This window comes from Scyliorhinus torazame, chromosome 23 (genome assembly GCF_047496885.1).
Source record: "Scyliorhinus torazame isolate Kashiwa2021f chromosome 23, sScyTor2.1, whole genome shotgun sequence".
Classification (NCBI taxonomy): domain Eukaryota; kingdom Metazoa; phylum Chordata; class Chondrichthyes; order Carcharhiniformes; family Scyliorhinidae; genus Scyliorhinus; species Scyliorhinus torazame.
Window position 1 is genome coordinate 50,260,077 of NC_092729.1, and position 27,295 is coordinate 50,287,371.

Genomic DNA, 27,295 nt, shown 5'->3' on the forward strand with positions numbered 1-27,295 from the left:
ACACTGGGGGGGGTGGGGAATGTTGGTGGCTGTGTGGGTGAAAGAGAGCCAGTGAGGCGATGGCGTGGGAGGGGTATCCAGAGACAGCAAAGCAGAGGTGGACATTGGTTGGTGGGTCAAGGGAGGGGGGGGATCAAGACACAGGATCTGACGGTCTCCAGTGTGGGATCTTGCTGTGTGAGGCGGAGGGAAATATTGACGTGGAGCGGTGGGGCTGGAGAATCAATCTCCACTTGGGAGAGGCGAGCTTTGATCAGGAATAGTCAGCGTGGCAGAGGGAGGCCGTGCTGAACAAATGGGACTGAATTATTGGAGGAGGTGACCAGATGAGGGTGGTGCAGTTGATGTAGTTTATCTGGATTGCAGCCAAGCCTCTGACAAGGTCCCACATGAGAGACTGACAAAGAAGTCAAATGCACATGGGAGATGGGGTAACTTGGAAGCAGAACTGAGTTAGTGATAGGAGACAGAGGGTGGTGGGAGAAGGCTGTTTGTGTGACTGGAGGCCAGTCATAGAGTGAAAGATGTTTACAGCATGGAAACGGTCCCTTCGGCCCAGCTTGTCCGTGCCGCGCAGTTTCTATCACTAAGCTAGTCCCACTTGCCCGCATTTGGCCCATATCCCTCTGTACCCACCCTGCCCACGGATGGGAGGCTTCTTGCCCTCCTAGACCCCGCCCCACATTCCTCGCACAACAACTGCGGCTATTCTCACCTCAAACTCTTTTTTTTTTCAAATCCGGCCGATCCCACACTGGAGTGTGTGTGTGTGTGTGTGTGGGGGGGGGGGTGGATCCTGCTGTGCGAGGATGAGGGACATATTGAAGTGGAGAAAGAGGGGGTAGTTTGTTTGGAGAGAGGTAAATGTTCTCGGGTGTTTGTGGGATCTGACTGTGCACTGCCACTGTACCATGGAATATACAGACTCCCAAGTGTTTGGGAGAGAGGGAGAGGTGACTGATGGAAGGGGAAGTGTCCGTATTAATACTGAATGAGGAAACAGCAGCAAGCCTGGAGCCAGTGGCTCGGGAGACATTTTTGACAGTAAAATTCTCTCGTCCCACATTGTTGTAATGATGTAAAGATGTTCCAGCTGTGCAGTGATTGAGTAGCAGGTGCTACATCGGTGTTGTAATAGGTTAGCGGGTGCCCCATCAGTGCTGTAATTAATAATTGTGCTCGCTCAGTGTTGTAATAGGGTATCGGGTGCTCCCTCAGTGTTGTAATTGGGTATCGGGTGCTCCCTCAGTGTTGTAATTGTGTATCGGGTGCTCCCTCACTGTTGTAATTGGGTATCGGGTGCTCTGTCAGTGTTGTAATTGGGTATCGGGTACTCCCTCAGTATTGTAATTGGTTTTCGGGTGCTCCCTCAGTGTTGTAATTGGGTATCGGGTGCCCCCTCAGTGCTGTAATTGGGTATCGGGTGCTCGCTCAGTGTTGTAATTGGTTATCGGGTGCTCCCTCAGTGTTGTAATTGGGTATTGGGTACTCCCTCAGTATTGTAATTGGTTTTCGGGTGCTCCCTCAGTGTTGTAATTGGGTATCCGGTGCCCCCTCAGTGTTGTAATTGGGTATCGGGTGCTCTGTCAGTGTTGTAATTGGTTATCGGATGCCCTCTCAGTGTTGTAAGTGACTATCGGGTGCCCCTCAGTGTTGTAATTGGGTATCGGGTGCTCGCTCAGTGTTGTAATTGGTTATCGGATGCCCTCTCAGTATTGTAATTGGGTATCGGGTGCTCCCTCACTGTTGTAATTGGTTTTCGGGTGCTCCCTCAGTGCTGTAATTGGTTATCGGGTGCCCCCTCAGTATTGTAATTGGTTATCAGGTGCTCCCTCAATGTTGTAATTTGTTACAGGATGCCCCCTCAGTGTTGTAATTGGTTATCGTGTGCCACACTCAGTGTTGCAATTGGTTATCGGGTGCCCCCTCAGTGTTGCAATTGGTTTTCGGGTGCCCACTCAGTGTTGCAATTGGTTTTCGGGTGCTCCCTCAGTGTTGTAATTGAGTATCGGGTGCTCCCTCAGTGTTGTAATTTGTTATCGTGTGCTCTGTCAGTGTTGTAATTGGGTATCGGATGCCCCCTCAGTGTTGTAATTGGTTATCGGGTGCCCCCTCAGTGTTGCAATTGGTTTTCGGGTGCTCCCTCAGTGTTGTAATTGAGTATCGGGTGCTCCCTCAGTGTTGTAATTTGTTATCGGGTGCTCTGTCAGTGTTGTAATTGGGTATCGGATGCTCTCTCTGTGTTGTAATTGGTTTTCGGGTGCTCCCTCAATGTTGTAATTGGGTATCCGGTGCACCCTCAGTGTTGTAATTGGGTATTGTGCTCCCTCAGTGTTGTAATTGGTTATCGGGTGCTCTGTCAGTGTTGTAATTGAGTATCGGATGCCCCCTCAGTGTTGTAATTGCTTTTCGGGTTTCCCTCAGTGTTGTAATTGGCTATCGGGTGCTCCCTCAGTGTTGTAATTGGCTATCGGGTGCTCTGTCAGTGTTGTAATTGGGTATCGGATGCCCCCTCAGTGTTGTAATTGGCTATCGGGTGCTCCCTCAGTGCTGTAATTGGGTATAGGCTGCTCCCTCAGTGTCGTAATTTGTTTTTGGGTGCTCTCTCAGTGTTGTAATTGGGTATGGGCTGCTCCCTCAGTGTTGTAATTGGGTATGGGGTGCTCCCTCAGTGTTCTAATTGGGTATCGGGTGCTCCCTCAGTGTTGTAATTGGTTATCGGGTGCTCTGTCAGTGTTGTAATTGAGTATCCGGTGTTCCCTTAGTGTTGTAATTGGGTATTGGGTGCTCTCTCTGTGTTGTAATTGGTTATCGGGTGCTCCCTCAGTGTTGTAATTGGGTATCGGGTGCTCCCTCAGTGTTGTAATTGGTTATCGGGTGCTCTGTCTGTGTTGTAATTGGGTATCGGATGCTCTCTCTGTGTTGTAATTGGTTTTCGGGTGCTCCCTCAATGTTGTAATTGGGTATCCGGTGCACCCTCAGTGTTGTAATTGGCTATCGTGCTCCCTCAGTGTTGTAATTGGTTATTGGGTGCTCTGTCAGTGTTGTAATTGAGTATCGGATGCCCCCTCAGTGTTGTAATTGCTTTTCGGGTTTCCCTCAGTGTTGTAATTGGCTTCCGGGTGCTCCCTCAGTGTTGTAATTGGCTATCGGGTGCTCTGTCAGTGTTGTAATTGGGTATCGGATGCCCCCTCAGTGTTGTAATTGGCTTTCGGGTGCTCCCTCAGTGCTGTAATTGGGTATAGGCTGCTCCCTCAGTGTCGTAATTTGTTTTTGGGTGCTCTCTCAGTGTTGTAATTGGGTATGGGCTGCTCCCTCAGTGTTGTAATTGGGTATGGGGTGCTCCCTCAGTGTTCTAATTGGGTATCGGGTGCTCCCTCAGTGTTGTAATTGGTTATCGGGTGCTCCCTCAGTGTTCTAATTGGGTATGGGCTGCTCCCTCAGTGTTGTAATTGGGTATGGGGTGCTCCCTCAGTGTTCTAATTGGGTATCGGGTGCTCCCTCAGTGTTGTAATTGGTTATCGGGTGCTCTGTCAGTGTTGTAATTGAGTATCGGGTGTTCCCTTAGTGTTGTAATTGGGTATTGGGTGCTCTCTCTGTGTTGTAATTGGTTATCGGGTGCTCCCTCAGTGTTGTAATTGGGTATCGGGTGCTCCCTCAGTGTTGTAATTGGTTATCGGGTGCTCCCTCAGTGTTGTAATTGGGTATCGGGTGCTCCCTCAGTGTTGTAATTGGTTATCTGGTGCTCCCTCAGTGTTCTAATTGGGTATCGGGTGCTCCCTCAGTGTTGTAATTGGTTATCGGGTGCTCCCTCAGTGTTGTAATTGGGTATCGGGTGCTCCCTCAGTGCTGTAATTGGGTATAGGCTGCTCCCTCAGTGTTGTAATTTGTTTTTGGGTGCTACCTCAGTGTTGTAATTGGGTATCGGGTGCTCCCTCAGTGTTGTAATTGGTTATCGGGTGCTCCCTCAGTGTTATAATTGGGTATCGAGTGCTCCCTCAGTGTTGTAATTGGTTATCGGGTGCTCCCTCAGTGTTGTAATTGGGTATCAGGTGCTCTCTCAGTGTTGTAATTGGGTATAGGATGCTCCCGCAGTGTTGTAATTGGTTATCGTGTGCCCCCCTCAGTGTTGCAATTGGTTTTCAGGTGCTCCCTCAGTACTGTAATTGAGTATCGGGTGCTCCCTCAGTGTTGTAATTTGTTATCGGCTGCTCTGTCAGTGTTGTAATTGGGTATCGGGTGCTCTCTCTGTGTTGTAATTGGTTTTCGGGAGCTCCCTCAGTGTTGTAATTGGGTATCCGGTGCACCCTCAGTGTTGTAATTGAGTATTGTGCTCCCTCAGTGTTGTAATTGGTTATCGGGTGCTCTGTCAGTTTTGTAATTGAGTATCGGATGCCCCCTCAGTGTTGTAATTGCTTTTCGGGTGCTCCCTCAGTGTTGTAATTGGCTATCGGGTGCTCTCTCAGTGTTGTAATTGGCTATCGGGTGCTCTGTCAGTGTTGTAATTGGGTATCGGATGCCCCCTCAGTGTTGTAATTGGCTATCGGGTGCTCCCTCAGTGCTGTAATTGGGTATAGGCTGCTCCCTCAGTGTCGTAATTTGTTTTTGGGTGCTCTCTCAGTGTTGTAATTGGGTATAGGCTGCTCGCTCAGTGTTGTAGTTGGGTATCGGCTGCTCCCTCAGTGTTCTAATTGGGTATCGGGTGCTCTCTCAGTGTTGTAATTGGTTATCGGGTGCTCTGTCAGTGTTGTAATTGAGTATCGGGTGTTCCCTTAGTGTTGTAATTGGGTATTGGGGGCTCTCTCTGTGTTGTAATTGGTTATCGGGTGCTCCCTCAGTGTTGTAATTGGGTATCGGCTGCTCCCTCAGTGTTGTAATTGGTTATCGGGTGCTCCCTTAGTGTTGTAATTGAGTATCGGGTGCTCCCTCAGTGTTGTAATTGGTTATCGGGTGCTCCCTCAGTGTTCTAATTGGGTATCGGGTGCTCCCTCAGTGTTGTAATCGGTTATCGGGTGCTCCCTCAGTGTTGTAATTGGGTATCGGGTGCTCCCTCAGTGCTGTAATTGGGTATAGGCTGCTCCCTCAGTGTTGTAATTTGTTTTTGGGTGCTCCCTCAGTGTTGTAATTGGGTATCGGATGCTCCCTCAGTGTTGTAATTGGTTATCGGGTGCTCCCTCAGTGTTCTAATTGGGTATCGGGTGCTCCCTCGGTGTTGTAATTGGTTATCGGGTGCTCCCTCAGTGTTGTAATTGGGTATCAGGTGCTCTCACAGTGTTGTAATTGGGTATAGACTGCTCCCTCAGTGTTGTATTTGGGTATCGGGTGCTCCCTCAGTGTTGTAATTGGGTATCGGGTGCTCCCTCAGTGCAGTAATTGGTTTTCGGGTGCTCCCTCAGTGGTGTAGTTGGGTACAGACTGCTCCCTGTGTTGTAATTGGTTATCGGGTGCTCTGTCAGTGTTGTATTTGGGTATCGGGTGCTCCCTCAGTGTTGTAATTGGGTATCGGCTGCTCCCTCAGTGTTGTAATTGGTTATCGGGTGCTCCCTCAGTGTTGTAATTGGGTATCAGGTGCTCTCACAGTGTTGTAATTGGGTATAGGCTGCTCCCTCAGTGTTGTATTTGGGTATCGGGTGCTCCCTCAGTGTTGTAATTGGGTATCGGCTGCTCCCTCAGTGTTGTAATTGGGTATCGGGTGCTCCCTCAGTGTTGTAATTGGGTATCGGGTGCTCCCTCAGTGTTGTAATTTGTTATCGGGTGCTCCCTCAGTGTTGTAATTGGGTATTGGCTGCTCCCTCAGTGTTGTAATAGTTTTTTGTGTGATCCCTAAGTGTTGTAATTGGTTATCGGGTGCTCCCTCAGTGCAGTAATTGGTTTTCGGGTGCTCCCTCAGTGTTGTAGTTGGGTACAGACTGCTCCCTGTGTTGTAATTGGTTATCGGGTGCTCTGTCAGTGTTGTATTTGGGTATCGGGTGCTCCCTCAGTGTTGTAATTGGGTATCGGCTGCTCCCTCAGTGTTGTAATTGGTTATCGGGTGCTCCCTCAGTGTTGTAATTGGGTATTGGGTGCTCCCTCAGTGTTGCCAGTGAACAGCCCCTACCCTGACGAATTCCCCTGCCAGTGAACAATCCCTACCCTGACTAATTCCCCTGCCAGTGAACAGCCCCTACCCTGACTAATTCCCTGCCAGTGAACAACCCCTACCCTGACTAATCCCCTGCCAGTGAACAGCTCCTACCGTGATTAATTCCCCTGCCAGTAAACAGCCCCTACCGTGACTAATTCCACTGCCAGTGAACAACCACTACCCTGACTAATTCCCCTGCCAGTGAACAGCCCCTACCCTGACTAATTCCCCTGCCACTGAACAATCCCTACCCTGACTAATTCCCCTTCCTGTGAACAGCCCCTACCCTGACTAATTCCCCTGCTAGTGAACAGCCCCTACCCTGACTAATTCCACAGTCAGTGAACAGCCCCTACCCTGACCAATTACCCTGCTAGTGAACAGCCCCTACCCTGACTAATTCCCCTGCCAGTGAACAGCCCCTACCCTGACTAATTCCCCTGCCAGTGAACAGCCCCTACCCTGACTAATTCCCCTGCCAGTGAACAGCCCCTACCCTGACTAATTCCCCTGCCAGTGAACAGCCCCTACCTGACTAATTCCCCTGCCAGTGAACAGCCCCTACCCTGACTTATTCCCCTGCCAGTGAACAGCCCCTACCCTGACTAATTCCCCTGCCAGTGAACATCCCCTACCCTGACTAATTCCCCTGCGTGTGAACAGCCCCTACCCTGACTAATCCCCTGCCAGTGAACTGCCCCTACCTTGACTAATTCCCCTGCCAGTGAACAGCTCCTACCCTGACTAATTCCCCTGCCAGTGAACAGCTCCTACCGTGACTAATTCCCCTGCCAGTGAACAGCCCCTACCCTGACTAATTCCCCCGCCAGTGAACAACCCCTACCCTGACTAATTCCCCTGCGTGTGAACAGCCCCTACCCTGACTAATCCCCTGCCAGTGAACAGCTCCTACCATGACTAATTCCCCTGCCAGTGAACAGCCCCTACCCTGACTAATTCCGCTGCCAGTGAACAGCCCCAACCCTGACTAATTCCCCTGCCAGTGAACAGCCCCTACCCTGACTAATTCCCCTGCCAGTGAACAGCCCCTACCGTGACTAATTCCCCTGCCAGTGAACAGCCCCTACACTGACTAATTCCCCTGCCAGTGAACAACCCCTACCCCGACTAATTCCCCTGACAGTGAACAGCCCCTACCCTGACTAATTCCCCTGCCAGTGAACAGCTCCTACCCTGACCAATTCCCCTGCCAGTGAACAGCCCCTTCCCTGACTAATTCCCCTGCCAGTGACCAGCCCCTACCCTGAGTAATTCCCCTGCCAGTGAACAGCCCCTTCCCTGACTAATTCCCCTGCCAGTGACCAGCCCCTACCCTGAGTAATTCCCCTGACAGTGAACAGCCCCTACCCTGACTAATTCCCCTGCCAGTGAACAGCCCCTACCCTGACTAATTCCCCTGCCAGTGAACAGCCCCTACCCTGACTAATTCCCCTGCCAGGGAACAGCTCCTACCCTGACTAATTCCCCTGACAGTGAACAGCCCCTACCCTGACTAATTCCCCTGCCAGTGAACAGCCCATACCCTGACTAATTCCCCTGCCAGTGAACAGCCCCTACCCTGACTAATTCCCCTGCCAGTGAACAGCCCGTACCCTGACTAATTCCCCTGCCAGTGAACAGCCCCTACCCTGACTAATTCCCCTGCCAGTGAACAACCCCTACCCAGACTAACTCCCCTGCCAGTGAACAACCCCTACCCTGACTAATTCCCTGCCAGTGAACAGCCCCTTCCTGACTAATTCCCCTGCCAGTGAACAGCCCCTTCCTGACTAATTCCCCTGCCAGTGAACAGGCCCTACCGTGACTAATTTCCCTGCCAGTGAACAACCCCTACCCTGGCTAATTCCCCTGCCAGTGAACAATCCCTACCCTGACTAATTCCCTGCCAGTGAACAGCCCCTTGCTGACTAATTCCCCTGCCAGTGAACAGCCCCTACCCTGACTAATTTCCCTGCCAGTGAACAGCCCCTACCCTGACTAATTCCCCTGCCAGTGAACAGCCCCTACCCTGACTAATCCCCTGCCAGTGAACAGCCCCTACCCTGACTAATTCCCCTGCCAGTGAACAGCCCCTACCCTGACTAATTCCACTGCCAGTGAACAGCCCATACCCTGACTAATTCCCCTGTCAGTGAACAGCCCCTACCCTGACTAATTCCCCTGCCAGTGAACAGCTCCTACCCTGACTAATTCCCCTGCCAGTGAACAGCCCCTACCGTGACTAATTCCCCTGCCAGTGAACAGCCCCTACCGTGACTAATTCCCCTGCCAGTGAACAGCCCCTACCCTGACTAATTCCGCTGCCAGTGAACAGCCGCTACCCTGACTAATTCCCTGCCAGTGAACAGCCCCTACCCTGACTAATCCCCTGCCAGTGAAAAGCTCCTACCCTGACTAATTCCCCTGCCAGTGAACAATCCCTACCCTGACTAATTACCCTTCCAGTGAACAGCCCCTACCCTGACTAATTCCCCTGCCAGTGAACAACCCCTACCCTGACTAATTCCCCTGCTAGTGAACAGCCCCTACCGTGACTAATTCCCCTGCCAGTGAACAGCCCCTACCGTGACTAATTCCCCTGCCAGTGAACAGCCCCTACCCTGACTAATTCCCCTGCCAGTGAACAGCCCCTACCCCGACTAATTCCCCTGCCAGTGAACAGCCCCTACCGTGACTAATTCCCATGCCCGTGAACAGACCATTCCGTGACTAATTCCCCTGCCAGTGAACAGCCCCTACCGTGACTAATTCCCCTGCCAGTGAACAGCTCCTACCCTGACTAATTCCCCTGCCAGTGAACAGCCCCTACCCTGACTAATTCCCCTGCCAGTGAACAGCCCCGAACCTGACTAATTCCCCTGCCAGTGAACAGCCCCTACCCTGACTAATTCCCCTGCAAGTGAACAGCCCCTACCCTGACTAATTCCCCAGCCAGTGAACAGCCCCTACCCTGACTTATTCCCCTGCCAGTGAACAGCCCCTACCCTGACTAATTCCACTGCCAGTGAACAGTCCCTACCCCGACTAATCCCCTGCCAGTGAACAGCCCCTACCCAGACTAATTCCCCTGCAAGTGAACAGCCCCTACCCTGGCTAATTCCCCTTCCAGTGAACAGCCCCTACCCTGACTAATTCCCCTGCCAGTGAACAGCCCCTACCCAGACTAATCCCCTGCCAGTGAACAGCCCCTACCGTGACTAATTCCCCTGCAAGTGAACAGCCCCTACCCTGACTAATTCCCCTGCCAGTGAACAGCCCCTACCCTGACTAATTCCCCTGCAAGTGAACAGCCCCTACCCTGACTAATTCCCTGCCAGTGAACAGCCCCTACCCTGACTAATTCCACTGCCAGTGAACAGCCCCTACCCTGACTAATTCCCCTGCAAGTGAACAGCCCCTACCCTGACTAATTCCCCTTCCAGTGAACAGCCCCTACCCTGACTAATTCCCCTGCCAGTGAACAGCCCCTACCCAGACTAATCCCCTGCCAGTGAACAGCCCCTACCCTGACTAATTCCCCTGACAGTGAACAGCTCCTACCCTGACTAATTCCCCTGCCAGTGAACAGCCCGTACCCTGATTAATTCCCCTGCCAGTGAACAGCCCCTACCCCGACTAACTCCCCTGCCAGTGAACAACCCCTACCCTGACTAATTCCCTGCCAGTGAACAGCCCCTTCCTGACTAATTCCCCTGCCAGTGAACAGCCCCTACCCTGACTAATTCCCCTGCCACTGAACAGGCCCTACCGTGACTAATTTCCCTGCCAGTGAACAACCCCTACCCTGGCTAATTCCCCTGCCAGTGAACAATCCCTACCCTGACTAATCCCCTGCCAGTGAACAGCCCCTACCCTGACTAATTCCCCTGCCAGTGAACAGCCCCTACCCTGAGTAATTCCCCTGCCAGTGAACAGCCCCTACCCTGACTAATTCCCCTGCCAGTGAACAGCCCCTACCCTGACTAATTCCCCTGCCAGTGAACAACCCCTACCGTGACTAATTCCCCTGCCAGTGAACAGCCCCTACCGTGACTAATTCCCCTGCCAGTGAACAGCCCCTACCCTGACTAATTCCCTGCCAGTGAACAGCTCCTACCCTGACTAATTCCCCTGCCAGTGAACAGCCCGTACCCTGACTAATTCCCCTGCCAGTGAACAGCCCCTACCCTGAGTAATTCCCCTGCCAGTGAACAACCCCTACCCTGACTAATCCCCTGCCAGTGAAAAGCTCCTACCCTGACTAATTCCCCTGCCAGTGAACAATCCCTACCCTGACTAATTCCCCTTCCAGTGAACAGCCCCTACCCTGACTAATTCCCCTGCCAGTGAACAGCCCCTACCCTGACTAATTCCCCTTCCAGTGAACAGCCCCTACCCTGACTAATTCCCCTGCCAGTGAAAAGCCCCTACCCTGACTAATTCCCCTGCCAGTGAAAAGCCCCTACCCTGACTAATTCCCCTGCCAGTGAACAGCCCCTACCCTGACTAATTCCCCTGCTAGTGAACAGCCCCAACCCTGACTAATTCCACTGCCAGTGAACAACCCCTCCCCTGACTAATTCCCCTGCCAGTGAACAACCCCAACCCTGACTAATTCCACTGCCAGTGAACAACCCCTCCCCTGACTAATTCCCCTGCCAGTGAACAACCCCTACCCTGACTAATTCCCCTGCCAGTGAACAGCCCCTACCCTGACTAATTCCCCTGCTAGTGAACAGCCCCTACCCTGACTAATTCCCCTGCTAGTGAACAGCCCCAACCCTGACTAATTCCACTGCCAGTGAACAACCCCTCCCCTGACTAATTCCCCTGCCAGTGAACAGCCCCTACCCTGACTAATTCCCCTGCCAGTGAACAGCCTCTACCCTGACTAATTCCCCTGCCAGTGAACAGCCCCTACCCTGACTAATTCCCCTGCCAGTGAACAATCCCTACCCTGACTAATTTCCCTGCCAGTGAACAGCCCCTACCCTGACTAATTCCCTGCCTCTACTCTGACTAATTCCCCTGCCAGTGAACAGTCCCTACCCAGACTAATCCCATGCCAGTGAACAGCCCCTACCCTGACTAATCCCCTGCCAGTGAACAGCCCCTACCCTGACTAATTCCCCTGCCAGTGAACAGCCCCTACCCTGACTAATACCCCTGCCAGTGAACAGTCCCTACCCTAACTAATTCCCCTGCCAGTGAACAGCCCCTACCCTGACTAATTCCCCTGCCAGTGAACAGCCCCTACCCTGACTAATTCCCCTGCCAGTGAACAGCCCCTACCCTGACTAATCCCCTGCCCGTGAACAACCCCTACCCTGACTAATTCCCCTGCCAGTGAACAGCCCCTACCCTGACTAATACCCCTGCCAGTGAACAGTCCCTACCCTAACTAATTCCCCTGCCAGTGAACAGCCCCTACCCTGACTAATTCCCCTGCCAGTGAACAGCCCCTACCCTGACTAATTCCCCTGCCAGTGAACAGCCCCTACCCTGACTAATTCCCCTGCCAGTGAACAGCCCCTACCCTGACTAATCCCCTGCCAGTGAACAGCTCCTACCATGACTAATTCCCCTGCCAGTGAACAGCCCCTTCCCTGACTAATTCCGCTGCCAGTGAACAGTCCCAACCCTGACTAATTCCCCTGCCAGTGAACAGCCCCTACCGTGACTAATTCCCCTGCCAGTGAACAGCCCCTACACTGACTAATTCCCCTGCCAGTGAACAACCCCTACCCCGACTAATTCCCCTGACAGTGAACAGCCCCTACCCTGACTAATTCCCCTGCCAGTGAACAGCTCCTACCCTGACTAATTCCCCTGCCAGTGAACAGCCCCTTCCCTGACTAATTCCCCTGCCAGTGACCAGCCCCTACCCTGAGTAATTCCCCTGCCAGTGAACAGCCCCTTCCCTGACTAATTCCCCTGCCAGTGACCAGCCCCTACCCTGAGTAATTCCCCTGACAGTGAACAGCCCCTACCCTGACTAATTCCCCTGCCAGTGAACAGCCCCTACCCTGACTAATTCCCCTGCCAGGGAACAGCTCCTACCCTGACTAATTCCCCTGACAGTGAACAGCCCCTACCCTGACTAATTCCCCTGCCAGTGAACAGCCCATACCCTGACTAATTCCCCTGCCAGTGAACAGCCCCTACCCTGACTAATTCCCCTGCCAGTGAACAGCCCGTACCCTGACTAATTCCCCTGCCAGTGAACAGCCCCTACCCTGACTAATTCCCCTGCCAGTGAACAACCCCTACCCAGACTAACTCCCCTGCCAGTGAACAACCCCTACCCTGACTAATTCCCTGCCAGTGAACAGCCCCTTCCTGACTAATTCCCCTGCCAGTGAACAGCCCCTACCCTGACTAATTCCCCTGCCAGTGAACAGGCCCTACCGTGACTAATTTCCCTGCCAGTGAACAACCCCTACCCTGGCTAATTCCCCTGCCAGTGAACAATCCCTACCCTGACTAATTCCCTGCCAGTAAACAGCCCCTTGCTGACTAATTCCCCTGCCAGTGAACAGCCCCTACCCTGACTAATTTCCCTGCCAGTGAACAGCCCCTACCCTGACTAATTCCCCTGCCAGTGAACAGCCCCTACCCTGACTAATACCCTGCCAGTGAACAGCCCCTACCCTGACTAATTCCCCTGCCAGTGAACAGCCCCTACCCTGACTAATTCCACTGCCAGTGAACAGCCCCTACCCTGACTAATTCCCCTGTCAGTGAACAGCCCCTACCCTGACTAATTCCCCTGCCAGTGAACAGCTCCTACCCTGACTAATTCCCCTGCCAGTGAACAGCCCCTACCGTGACTAATTCCCCTGCCAGTGAACAGCCCCTACCGTGACTAATTCCCCTGCCAGTGAACAGCCCCTACCCTGACTAATTCCCCTGCCAGTGAACAGCCCCTACCCTGACTAATTCCGCTGCCAGTGAACAGCCGCTACCCTGACTAATTCCCTGCCAGTGAACAGCCCCTACCCTGACTAATCCCCTGCCAGTGAAAAGCTCCTACCCTGACTAATTCCCCTGCCAGTGAACAATCCCTACCCTGACTAATTACCCTTCCAGTGAACAGCCCCTACCCTGACTAATTCCCCTGCCAGTGAACAACCCCTACCCTGACTAATTCCCCTGCTAGTGAACAGCCCCTACCGTGACTAATTCCACTGCCAGTGAACAACCCCTACCCTGACTAATTCCCCTGCTAGTGAACAGCTCCTACCGTGACTAATTCCCCTGCCAGTGAACAGCCCCTACCGTGACTAATTCCACTGCCAGTGAACAGCCCCTACCCTGACTAATTCCCCTGCCAGTGAACAGCCCCTACCCCGACTAATTCCCCTGCCAGTGAACAGCCCCTACCGTGACTAATTCCCATGCCCGTGAACAGACCCTTCCGTGACTAATTCCCCTGCCAGTGAACAGCCCCTACCGTGACTAATTCCCCTGCCAGTGAACAGCTCCTACCCTGACTAATTCCCCTGCCAGTGAACAGCCCCTACCGTGACTAATTCCCCTGCCAGTGAACAACCCCTACCCTGACTAATTCCCCTGCCAGTGAACAGCCCCGAACCTGACTAATTCCCCTGCCAGTGAACAGCCCCTACCCTGACTAATTCCCCTGCAAGTGAACAGCCCCTACCCTGACTAATTCCCCTGCCAGTGAACAGCCCCTACCCAGACTAATTCCCCTGCAAGTGAACAGCCCCTACCCTGACTAATCCCCTGTCAGTGAACAGCCCCGAACCTGACTAATTCCCCTGCCAGTGAACAGACCCTACCCAGACTAATTCCCCTGCCAGTGAACAGCCCCTTCCCTGACTAATTCCCATGCCCGTGAACAGACCCTACCCTGACTAATCCCCTGTCAGTGAACAGCCCCGAACCTGACTAATTCCCCTGCAAGTGAACAGCCCCTACCCTGGCTAATTCCCCTTCCAGTGAACAACCCCTACCCTGACTAATTCCCCTGCCAGTGAACAGCCCCTACCCTGACTAATCCCCTGTCAGTGAACAGCCCCGAACCTGACTAATTCCCCTGCAAGTGAACAGCCCCTACCCTGACTAATTCCCATGCCCGTGAACAGACCCTACCCTGACTAATCCCCTGTCAGTGAACAGCCCCGAACCTGACTAATTCCCCTGCAAGTGAACAGCCCCTACCCTGACTAATTCCCCTGCAAGTGAACAGCCCCTACCCTGACTAATTCCACTGCCAGTGAACAGCCCCTACCCTGACTAATTCCCCTGCCAGTGAACAGCCCCTACCCTGACTAATTCCCCTGCCAGTGAACAGCCCCTACCCTGACTAATTCCCCTGCAAGTGAACAGCCCCTACCCTGACTAATTCCCCTTCCAGTGAACAGCCCCTACCCTGACTAATTCCCCTGCCAGTGAACAGCCCCTACCCAGACTAATCCCCTGCCAGTGAACAGCCCCTACCGTGACTAATACCCCTGCAAGTGAACAGCCCCTACCCTGACTAATTCCCCTTCCAGTGAACAGCCCCTACCCTGACTAATTCCCCTTCCAGTGAACAGCCCCTACCTGACTAATTCCCCTGCCAGTGAACAGCCCCTACCCAGACTAATCCCCTGCCAGTGAACAGCCCCTACCCTGACTAATTCCCCTGACAGTGAACAGCTCCTACCCTGACTAATTCCCCTGCCAGTGAACAGCCCGTACCCTGATTATTTCCCCTGCCAGTGAACAGCCCTTACCCCGACTAACTCCCCTGCCAGTGAACAACCCCTACCCTGACTAATTCCCTGCCAGTGAACAGCCCCTTCCTGACTAATTCCCCTGCCAGTGAACAGCCCCTACCCTGACTAATTCCCCTGCCAGTGAACAGGCCCTACCGTGACTAATTTCCCTGCCAGTGAACAACCCCTACCCTGGCTAATTCCCCTGCCAGTGAACAATCCCTACCCTGACTAATCCCCTGCCAGTGAACAGCCCCTACCCTGACTAATTTCCCTGCCAGTGAACAGCCCCTACCCTGAGTAATTCCCCTGCCAGTGAACAGCCCCTACCCTGACTAATTCCCCTGCCAGTGAACAGCCCCTACCCTGACTAATTCCCCTGCCAGTGAACAACCCCTACCGTGACTAATTCCCCTGCCAGTGAACAGCCCCTACCCTGACTAATTCCCTTGCCAGTGAACAGCACCTACCGTGACTAATTCCCCTGCCAGTGAACAGCCCCTACCCTGACTAATTCCCTGCCAGTGAACAGCTCCTACCCTGACTAATTCCCCTGCCAGTGAACAGCCCGTACCCTGACTAATTCCCCTGCCAGTGAACAGCCCCTACCCTGAGTAATTCCCCTGCCAGTGAACAACCCCTACCCTGACTAATCCCCTGCCAGTGAAAAGCTCCTACCCTGACTAATTCCCCTGCCAGTGAACAATCCCTACCCTGACTAATTCCCCTTCCAGTGAACAGCCCCTACCCTGACTAATTCCCCTGCCAGTGAACAGCCCCTACCCTGACTAATTCCCCTTCCAGTGAACAGCCCCTACCCTGACTAATTCCCCTGCCAGTGAAAAGCCCCTACCCTGACTAATTCCCCTGCCAGTGAAAAGCCCCTACCCTGACTAATTCCCCTGCCAGTGAACAGCCCCTACCCTGACTAATTCCCCTGCTAGTGAACAGCCCCAACCCTGACTAATTCCACTGCCAGTGAACAACCCCTCCCCTGACTAATTCCCCTGCCAGTGAACAACCCCAACCCTGACTAATTGCACTGCCAGTGAACAACCCCTCCCCTGACTAATTCCCCTGCCAGTGAACAACCCCTACCCTGACTAATTCCCCTGCTAGTGAACAGCCCCTACCCTGACTAATTCCTCTGCTAGTGAACAGCCCCAACCCTGACTAATTCCACTGCCAGTGAACAACCCCTCCCCTGACTAATTCCCCTGCCAGTGAACAACCCCTACCCTGACTAATTCCCCTGCTAGTGAACAGCCCCTACCCTGACTAATTCCTCTGCTAGTGAACAGCCCCTTCCCTGACTAATTCCCCTGCCAGTGAACAGCCCCTACCCTGACTAATTCCCCTGCCAGTGAACAATCCCTACCCTGACTAATTTCCCTGCCAGTGAACAGCCCCTACCCTGACTAATTCCCTGCCTCTACTCTGACTAATTCCCCTGCCAGTGAACAGTCCCTACCCAGACTAATCCCATGCCAGTGAACAGCCCCTACCCTGACTAATCCCCTGCCAGTGAACAGCCCCTACCCTGACTAATTCCCCTGCCAGTGAACAGCCCCTACCCTGACTAATACCCCTGCCAGTGAACAGTCCCTACCCTAACTAATTCCCCTGCCAGTGAACAGCCCCTACCCTGACTAATTCCCCTGCCAGTGAACAGCCCCTACCCTGACTAATTCCCCTGCCAGTGAACAGCCCCTACCCAGACTAATCCCCTGCCCGTGAACAACCCCTACCCTGACTAATTCCCCTGCCAGTGAACAGCCCCGATCCTGACTAATTCCTGCCAGTGAACAGCCCATACCCCGACTAATTCCCCTGCCAGTGAACAGCCCCTACCCTGACTAATCCCCTGCCAGTGAACAACCCCTACCCCGACTAATTCCCCTGCCAGTGAACAGCCCCAACCCTGACTAATTCCCCTGCCAGTGAACAACCCCTACCCTGACTAATTCCCCTGCCAGTGAACAACCCCAACCCTGACTAATTCCCCTGCCAGTGAACAGCCCCTACCCTGACTAATTCCCCTGCCAGTGAACAACCCCTACCCTGACTAATTCCCCTGCCAGTGAACAGCCCCTACCGTGACTAATTCCCCTGCTAGTGAACAGCCCCTACCCTGACTAATTCCCCTGCCAGTGAACAGCCCCTACCCTGACTAATTCCCCTGTCAGTGAACAGCTCCTACCCTGACTAATTCCCCTGCCAGTGAACAATCCCTACCCTGCCTAATTCCCCTGCCAGTGAACAGCCCCTACCCTGACTAATTCCCCTGCCAGTGAACAGCCCCTACCCTGACTAATTCCCCTGCCAGTGAACAACCCCTACCCTGACTAATTCCCCTGCCAGTGAACAGCCCCGTCCTGACTCATTCCCCTGCCAGTGAAAAGCTCCTACCCTGACTAATTCCCCTGCCAGTGAACAGCCCCTACCGTGACTAATTCCCCTGCTAGTGAACAGCTCCTACCCTGACTAATTCCCCTGACAGTGAACAGCCCCTACCCTGACTAATTCCCCCACCAGTGAACAACCCCTACCCTGACTAATTCCCCTGCCAGTGAACAGCCCATACCCTGACTAATCCCCTGCCAGTGAACAGCTCCTACCGTGACTAATTCCCCTGCCAGTGAACAGCCCCTTCACTGACTAATTCCCCTGCCAGTGAACAGCCCCTACCGTGACTAATTCCCCTGCCAGTGAACAGCCTCTGCCCTGACTAATTCCCCTGCCAGTGAACAGCCCCGATCCTGACTAATTCCCCTGCCAGTGAACAGCCCCTACCCTGACTAAATCCCCTGCCAGTGAACAGCCCCTACCCTGACTAATTCCCCTGCCAGTGAACAGCCCCTACCCTGAGTAATTCCCCTGCCAGTGAACAACCCCTACCCTGACTAATTCCCCTGCCAGTGAACAGCCCCTACCCTGACTAATTCCCCTGCCAGTGAACAACCCCTACCCTGACTAATTCCCCTGCCAGTGAACAATCCCTATCCTGACTAATTCCCCTGCCAGTGAACAGCCCCTACCCTGACTAATTCCCCTGCCAGTGAACAGCCCCTACCCTGACTAATTCCACTGCCAGTGAACAGCCCCTACCCTGACTAATTCCCCTGCCAGTGAAAAGCCCCTTCCCTGACTAATTCCCCTGCCAGTGAACAGCCCCTACCCTGACTAATCCCCTGCCAGTGAACAACCCCTACCCTGACTAATCCCCTGCCAGTGAACAATCCCTACCCTGACAAATCCCCTGCCAGTGAACAATCCCTACCCTGACTAATTCCCCTGCCAGTGAACAGCCCCTACCCTGACTAATTCCCCTGCCAGTGAACAGCCCCTACCCTGACTAATTCCCCTGCCAGTGAACAGCCCCTACCCTGACAAATCCCCTGCCAGTGAACAGACCCTACCCTGACTAATTCCCCTGCCAGTGAACAGCCCCTACCCTGACAAATCCCCTGCCAGTGAACAATCCCTACCCTGACTAATTCCCCTGCCAGTGAACAGCCCCTACCCTGACTAATTCCCCTGCCAGTGAACAACCCCTACCCCGACTAACTCCCCTGCCAGTTAACAACACCTACCCTGACTAATTCCCCTGCCAGTGAACAGCCCCAACACTGACTAATTCCCCTACCAGTGAAAAGCCCCTACCCTGACTAATTCCCCTGCCAGTGACCAGCCCCTACCCTGACTAATTCCCCTGCCAGTGAACAGCCCCTACCGTGACTAATTCCCCTGCCAGTGACCAGCCCCTACCCTGACTAATTCCCCTGCCAGTGAACAGCCCCTACCGTGACTAATTCCCCTGCTAGTGAACAGCCCCTACCCTGACTAATTCCCCTGCCAGTGAACAGCCCCTACCCTGACTAATTCCCCTATCAGTGAACAGCCCCTACCCTGACTAATTCCCCTGCCAGTGAACAGCCCCTTCACTGACTAATTCCCCTGCTAGTGAACAGCCCCTACCCTGACTAATTCCCCTGCCAGTGAACAGCCCCTACCCTGACTAATTCCCCTGCCAGTGAACAACCCCTACCCTGACTAATTCCCCTGCCAGTGAACAGCTCCTACCCTGACTAATTCCCCTGACAGTGAACAATCCCTACCCTGACTAATTCCCCTGCCAGTGAACAGCCTCTACCCTGACTAATTCCCCTGCCAGTGAACAGCCCGTACCCTGACTAATTCCCCTGCCAGTGAACAGCCCCTACCCTGACTAATTCCCCTGCCAGTGAACAACCCCTACCCTGACTAATTCCCTGCCAGTGAACAGCCCCTTCCTGACTAATTCCCCTGCCAGTGAACAGCCCCTACCCTGACTAATTCCCCTGCCAGTGAACAGGCCCTACCGTGACTAATTCCCCTGCCAGTGAACAGCCCCTACCCTGACTAATTCCACTGCCAGTGAACAGCCCCTACCCTGACTAATTCCCCTGTCAGTGAACAGCCCCTACCCTGACTAATTCCCCTGCCAGTGAACAGCCCCTACCCTGACTAATTCCCTGCCAGTGAACAGCCCCTACCCTGACTAATCCCCTGCCAGTGAAAAGCTCCTACCCTGACTAATTCGCCTGCCAGTGAACAATCCCTACCCTGACTAATTCCCCTTCCAGTGAACAATCCCTACAATGACTAATTCCCCTTCCAGTGAACAGCCCCTACCCTGACTAATTCCCCTGCCAGTGAACAGCCCCTACCCTGACTAAAACCCCTGTCACTGAACAGCCCCTAACCTGACTAATTCCCCTGCCAGTGAACAGCCCCAACCCTGACTAATTCCCCTGTCAGTGCACAGCCACTACCCTGACTAATTCCCCTGTCAGTGAACAGCCCCTACCCTGACTAATTCCCCTGCCAGTGAACAGCCCCTACCCTGACTAATTCCCCTGCCAGTGAACAGCCACTACTCTGACTAATTCCCCTGCCAGTGAACAGCCCCGATCCTGACTAATTCCCCTGCTAGTGAACAGCCCCGATCCTGACTAATTCCCCTGCCAGTGAACAATCCCTACAATGACTAATTCCCCTGCCAGTGAACAGCCCCTACCCTGACTAATTCCCCTGCTAGTGAACAGCCCCTACCCTGACTAATTCCCCTGCCAGTGAACAGCCCCTACCCTGACTAATTCCACTGCCAGTGAACAGCACCTACCTTGACTAATTCCCCTGCCAGTGAACAGCCCCTACCCTGACTAATTCCCCTGCCAGTGAACAACCCCTACCCTGACTAATTCCCCTGACAGTGAACAGCCCCTACCCTGACTAATTCCCCTGCCAGTGAACAATCCCTACCCTGACTAATTCCCCTGCCAGTTAACAGCCCCTACCCTGACTAATTCCCCTGCCAGTGAACAGCCCCTACCCTGACTAATTCCCCTGCCAGTGAACAGCCCCTACGCTGACTAATTCCCCTGACAGTGAACAGCCCCTACCCTGACTAATCCCCTGCCAGTTAACAATCCCTACCCTGACTAATTCCCCTGCCAGTGAACAGCCCCTACCCTGACTAATTCCCCTGCCAGTGAACAACCCCTACCCTGACTAATCCCCTGCCAGTTAACAGCCCCTACCCTGACTAATTCCCCTGCCAGTGAACAGCCCCTACCGTGACTAATTCCCCTGCCAGTGAACAGTCCCTACCCTGACTAATTCCCCTGCCAGTGAACAGCCCCTACCCTGACTAATTCCCCTGCCAGTGAACAACCCCTACCCCGACTAACTCCCCTGCCAGTTAACAACCCCTACCCTGACTAATTCCCCTGCCAGTGAACAGCCCCAACCCTGACTAATTCCCCTGCCAGTGAAAAGCCCCTTCCCTGACTAATTCGCCTGCCAGTGAACAACCCCTTCCCTGACTAATTCCCCTGCCAGTGACCAGCCCCTACCCTGACTAATTCCCCTGCCAGTGAACAGCCCCTACCGTGACTAATTCCCCTGCTAGTGAACAGCCCCTACCCTGACTAATTCCCCTGCCAGTGTACAGCCCCTACCCTGACTAATTCCACTGCCAGTGAACAGCACCTACCTTGACTAATTCCCCTGCCAGTGAACAGCCCCTACCCTGACTAATTCCCCTGCCAGTGAACAGCCCCTACCCTGACTAATTCCCTGCCAGTGAACAATCCCTACCCTGACTAATGCCCCTGCCAGTGAACAGCCCCTACCCTGACTAATTCCCCTGACAGTGAACAGCCCCTACCCTGACTAATCCCCTGCCAGTGAACAATCCCTACCCTGACTAATTCCCCTGCCAGTGAACAGCCCCTACCCTGACTAATTCCCCTGCCAGTGAACAACCCCTACCCCGACTAACTCCCCTGCCAGTTAACAACCCCTACCCTGACTAATTCCCCTGCCAGTGAACAGCCCCAACCCTGACTAATTCCCCTGCCAGTGAAAAGCCCCTTCCCTGACTAATTCCCCTGCTAGTGAACAGCCCCTACCCTGACTAATTCCCCTGCCAGTGAACAGCCCCTACCGTGACTAATTCCCCTGCTAGTGAACAGCCCCTACCCTGACTAATTCCCCTGCCAGTGAACAGCCCCTACCATGACTAATTCCCCTGCCAGTGAACAGCCCCAACCCTGACTAATTCCCCTGCCAGTGAACAGCCCCTACTCTGACTAATTCCCCTGCCAGTGAACAGCTCCTACCCCGACTAACTCCCCTGCCAGTGAACAACCCCTACCCTGACCATTTCCCCTGCCAGTGAACAACCCCTACCCTGACTAATTCCCCTGCCAGTGAACAACCCCTACCCCGACTAACTCCCCTGCCAGTGAACAACCCCTACCCTGACTAATTCCCCTGCCAGTGAACAGCCCCTACCCTGACTAATTCCCCTGCCAGTGAACAACCCCTACCCCGACTAACTCCCCTGCCAGTGAACAACCCCTACCCTGACTAATTCCCTGCCAATGAATAGCCCATTCCTGACTAATTCCCCTGCCAGTGAACAGCCCCTACCCTGACTAATTCCCCTGCCAGTGAACAGCCCCTACCCTGACTAATTCCCCTGCCAGTGAACAGCCCCTACCCTGACTAATTCCACTGCCAGTGAACAGCCCCTACCCTGACTAATTCCCCTGCCAGTGAACAGCCACTACCCCGACTAATTCCCCTGCCAGTGAACAGCCCCTACCCCGACTAATTCCCCTGTCAGTGAACAGCCCCTACCCTGACTAATTCCCCTGACAGTGAACAGCCCCTTCCCTGACTAATTCCCCTGCCAGTGAACAGCCCCTACCCTGACTAATTCCACTGCCAGTGAACAGCCCCTACCCTGACTAATTCCCCTGCCAGTGAACAACCCCTACCCTGACTAATTCCCCTGCCAGTGAACAGCCCCTACCCTGACTAATTCCCCTGCCAGTGAACAACCCCTACCCTGACTAATTCCCCTGCCAGTGAACAGCCCCTACCCTGACTAATTCCCCTGCTAGTGAACAGCCCCGACCCTGACTAATCCCCTGCCAGTGAACAGCCCCTACCCTGACTAATTCCCCTGACAGTGAACAGCCCCTACCCTGACTAATTCCCCTGCCAGTGAACAATCCCTACCCTGACTAACTCCCCTGCCAGTGAACAGCCCCTACCCTGACTAATTCCCCTGCCAGTGAACAATCCCTACCCTGACTAACTCCCCTGCCAGTGAACAGCCCCTACCCTGACTAATTCCCCTGCCAGTGAACAACCCCTACCCTGACTAATTCCCCTGCCAGTGAACAATCCCTACCCTGACTAATTCCCCTGCCAGTGAACAATCCCTACCCTGACTAACTCCCCTGCCAGTGAACAGCCCCTACCCTGACTAATTCCCCTGCCAGTGAACAGCCCCTACCCTGACTAATTCCCCTGCCAGTGAACAGCCCCTACCCTGACTAATTCCCCTGCCAGTGAACAGCCCCTACCCTGACTAATTCCCCTGCCAGTGAACAGCCCCTACCCTGACTAATTCCCCTGCCAGTGAACAACCCCTACCCTGACTAATTCCCCTGTCAGTGAACAGCCCCTACCCTGACTAATTCCCCTGCCAGTGAACAACCCCTACCCTGACTAATTCCCCTGACAGTGAACAGCCCCTACCCTGACTAATCCCCTGCCAGTGAACAGCCCCTACCCTGACTAATTCCCCTGCCAGTTAACAATCCCTACCCTGACTAATTCCCCTGCCAGTGAACAGCCCCTACCCTGACTAATTCCCCTGCCAGTGAACAACCCCTACCCCGACTAACTCCCCTGCCAGTTAACAACCCCTACCCTGACTAATTCCCCTGCCAGTGAACAGCCCCGACCCTGACTAATTCCCCTGCCAGTGTACAGCCCCTACCCTGACTAATTCCCCTGCCAGTGTACAGCCCCTACCCTGACTAATTCCACTGCCAGTGAACAGCACCTACCTTGACTAATTCCCCTGCCAGTGAACAGCCCCTACCCTGACTAATTCCCCTGACTGTGAACAGCCCCTACCCTGACTAATTCCCCTGCCAGTGAACAATCCCTACCCTGACTAATTCCCCTGCCAGTGAACAGCCCCTACCCTGACTAATTCCCCTGCCAGTGAACAATCCCTACCCTGACTAATTCCCCTGACAGTGAACAGCCCCTACCCTGACTAATCCCCTGCCAGTGAACAGCCCCTACCCTGACTAATTCCCCTGTCAGTGAACAGCCCCTACCCTGACTAATTCCCCTGCCAGTGAACAGCTCCAACCCTGACTAATTCCCCTGCCAGTGAACAGCCCCTACCCTGACTAATTCCCCTGCCAGTGAACAACCCCTACCCTGACTAATTCCCCTGCCAGTGAACAGCCCCTACCCTGACTAATTCCCCTGTCAGTGAACAGCCCCTACCCTGACTAATTCCCCTGCCAGTGAACAGCTCCTACCCTGACTAATTCCCCTGCCAGTGAACAGCCCCTACCCTGACTAATTCCCCTGCCAGTGAACAGCCCCTACCCTGACTAATTCCCCTGCCAGTGAACAGCCCCTACCCTGACTAATTCCCCTGCCAGTGAACAACCCCTACCCTGACTAATTCCCCTGCCAGTGAACAGCTCCTACCCTGACTAATTCCCCTGCCAGTGAACAGCTCCTACCCTGACTAATTCCCCTGCCAGTGAACAGCCCCTACCCTGACTAATTCCCCTGCCAGTGAACAGCCCCTACCCTGATTAATTCCCCTGCCAGTGAACAGCCCGTACCCTGACTAATTCCCCTGCCAGTGAACAGCCCCTACCCTGACTAATTCCCCTGCCAGTGAACAACCCCTACCCCGACTAACTCCCCTGCCAGTGAACAACCCCTACCCTGACTAATTCCCTGCCAATGAACAGCCCCTTCCTGACTAATTCCCCTGCCAGTGAACAGCCTTAACGCTGACTAATTCCCCTGCCAGTGAACAGGCCCTACCGTGACTAATTTCCCTGCCAGTGAACAGCCCCTACCCTGAGTAATTCCCCTGCCAGTGAACAACCCCGACACTGACTAATTCCCCTGCCAGTGAACAGCCCCTACCCTGACTAATTCCCCTACCAGTGAACAGCCCCTACCCTGACTAATTCCCCCGCCAGTGAACAGCCCCTACCCTGACTAATTCCCCTGCCAGTGAACAGCCCCTACCCTGACTAATACCCCTTTCAGTGAACAGCTCCTACCCTGACTAATTCCCCCGCCAGTGAACAGCCCCTACCCTGACTTATTCCCCTGCCAGTGAACAGCCCCTACCCTGACTAATTCCCCTGCCAGTGAACAACCCCGACCCTGACTAATTCCCCTGCCAGTGAACAGCCCCTACCCTGACTAATTCCCCTGCCAGTGAACAGCCCCTACCCTGACTAATTCCCCTGCCAGTGAACAGCCCCTACCCTGACTAATTCCCCTGCCAGTGAACAGCCTCTCCCCTGACTAATTCCCCTGCCAGTGAACAGCCCCTACCCTGACTAATTCCCCTGCCAGTGAACAGCCTCTCCCCTGACTAATTCCCCTGCCAGTGAACAGCCCCTACCCTGACTAATTCCCCTGCCAGTGAACAGCCCCTACCCTGAATAATTCCCCTGCCAGTGAACAGCCCCTGCCCTGACTAATTCCCCTGCCAGTGACCAGCCCCTACCCTGATTAATTCCCTGCCTCTACTCTGACTAATTCCCCTGCCAGTGAACAGTCCCTACACTGACTAATTCCCCTGCCAGTGAACAGCCCCTACCCTGACTAATTCCCCTGCCAGTGAACAGCCCCTACCCTGACTAATTCCCCTGCCAGTGAACAACCCCTACCCTGACTAATTCCCCTGCCAGTGAACAGTCCCTACCCTGACTAATTGCCCTGCCAGTGAACAGCCCCTACCCTGACTAATTCCCCTGCCAGTGAACAGCCCCTACCCTGACTAATTCCCCTGCCAGTGAACAGCCCCTACCCTGACTAATTCCCCTGCCAGTGAACAGTCCCTACCCTGACTAATTGCCCTGCCAGTGAACAGCCCCTACCCTGACTAATTCCCCTGACATTGAACAGCCCCGATCCTGACTAATTCCCCTGCCAGTGAACAGCCTCTACCCTGACTAATTCCCCTGCCTGTGAACAGTCCCTACACTGACTAATTCCCCTGCCAGTGAACAGCCCCTACCGTGACTAACTCCCCTGCCAGTGAAAAGCCCCTTCCCTGACTAATTCCCCTGCCAGTGACCAGCCCCTACCCTGACTAATTCCCCTGCCAGTGAACAGCCCCTACCCTGAGTAATTCCCCTGCCAGTGAACAGCCCCTACCGTGACTAATTCCCCTGCCAGTGAACAGCCCCTACCCTGACTAATTCCCCTGCCAGTGAACAGCCCCTACCCTGACTAATTCCCCTGCCAGTGAACAGCCCCTACCCTGAGTAATTCCCCTGCCAGTGAACAGCCCCTACCGTGACTAATTCCCCTGCCAGTGACCAGCCCCTACCCTGACTAATTCCCCTGCCAGTGAACAGCTCCTACCCTGACTAATTCCCCTGCCAGTGAACAGCTCCTACCCTGACTAATTCCCATGACAGTGAACAGCTTATACCCTGACTAATTCCACTGCCAGTGAACAGCCCGTACCCTGACTAATTCCCCTGCCAGTGAACAGCTCCTACCCTGACTAATTCCCATGACAGTGAACAGCTTATACCCTGACTAATTCCACTGCCAGTGAACAGCCCGTACCCTGACTAATTCCCCTGCCAGTGAACAGCCCCTACCCTGACTAATTCCCCTGCCAGTGAACAACCCCTACCCCGACTAACTCCCCTGCCAGTGAACAACCCCTACCCTGACTAATTCCCTGCCAGTGAACAGCCCCTTCCCTGACTAATTCCCCAGCCAGTGAACAGCCCCTACCCTGACTAATTCCCCTGCCAGTGAACAGCCCCTACCGTGACTAATTCCCCTGCCAGTGAACAACCCCTACCGTGACTAATTCCCCTGCCAGTGAACAACCCCTACCGTGACTAATTCCCCTGCGAGTGAACAATCCCTACCCTGACTAATTCCACTGCCAGTGAACAGCCCCAACCCTGACTAATTCCCCTGCCAGTGAACAGCCCCTACTATGACTAATTCCCCTGACAGTGAACAACCCCTACCCTGACTAATTCCCCTGCCAGTGAACAGCCCGTACCCTGACTAATTCCCCTGCCAGTGAACAGCCCCTACCCTGACTAAATCCCCTGCCAGTGAACAGCCCCTACCCTGACTAATTCCCCTGCCAGTGAACAACCCCTACCCTGACTAACTCCCCTGCCAGTGAACAGCCCCTACCCTGACTAATGCCCTGCTAGTGAACAGCCCCTACCCTGACTAATTCCCCTGCCAGTGAACAGCCCCTACCCTGACTAATTCCCCTGCCAGTGAACAGCCCCTACCCTGACTAATGCCCTGCCAGTGAACAGCCCCTACCGTGACTAATTCCCCTGCCAGTGAACAGCCCCTACCGTGACTAATTCCCCTGCCAGTGAACAGCCCCTACCCTGACTAATTCCCCTGCCAGTGAACAATCCCTACCCTGACTAATTCCCCTGCCAGTGGCCAGCCCCTTCCCTGACTAATTCCCCTGCCAGTGAACAATCCCTACCCTGACTAATTCCCCTGCCAGTGGCCAGCCCCTTCCCTGACTAATTCCCCTGCCAGTGAACAATCCCTACCCTGACTAATTCCCCTGCCAGTGAACAGCCTCTACCCTGACTAATTCCCCTGCCAGTGAACAACCCCTACCCTGACTAATTCCCCTGCCAGTGAACAGCCCCTACCCTGACTAATTCCCCTGCCAGTGGCCAGCCCCTTCCCTGACTAATTCCCCTGCCAGTGAACAATCCCTACCCTGACTAATTCCCCTGCCAGTGAACAGCCCCTACCCTGACTAATTCCCCTGCTAGTGAACAGCCCCGACCCTGACTAATTCCCCTGCCAGTGAACAGCC

At 54.1% G+C, this 27,295-nt stretch overlaps 1 long non-coding RNA gene across 1 annotated transcript in view; it reads left to right on the plus strand.

Moving 5' to 3' along the window:
- Window positions 1-27,295, plus strand: part of LOC140399605 (uncharacterized) — a 1,122,925-nt gene that overhangs the window by 17,156 nt on the left and 1,078,474 nt on the right. The gene's annotated exons all lie outside the window — the stretch shown is intronic.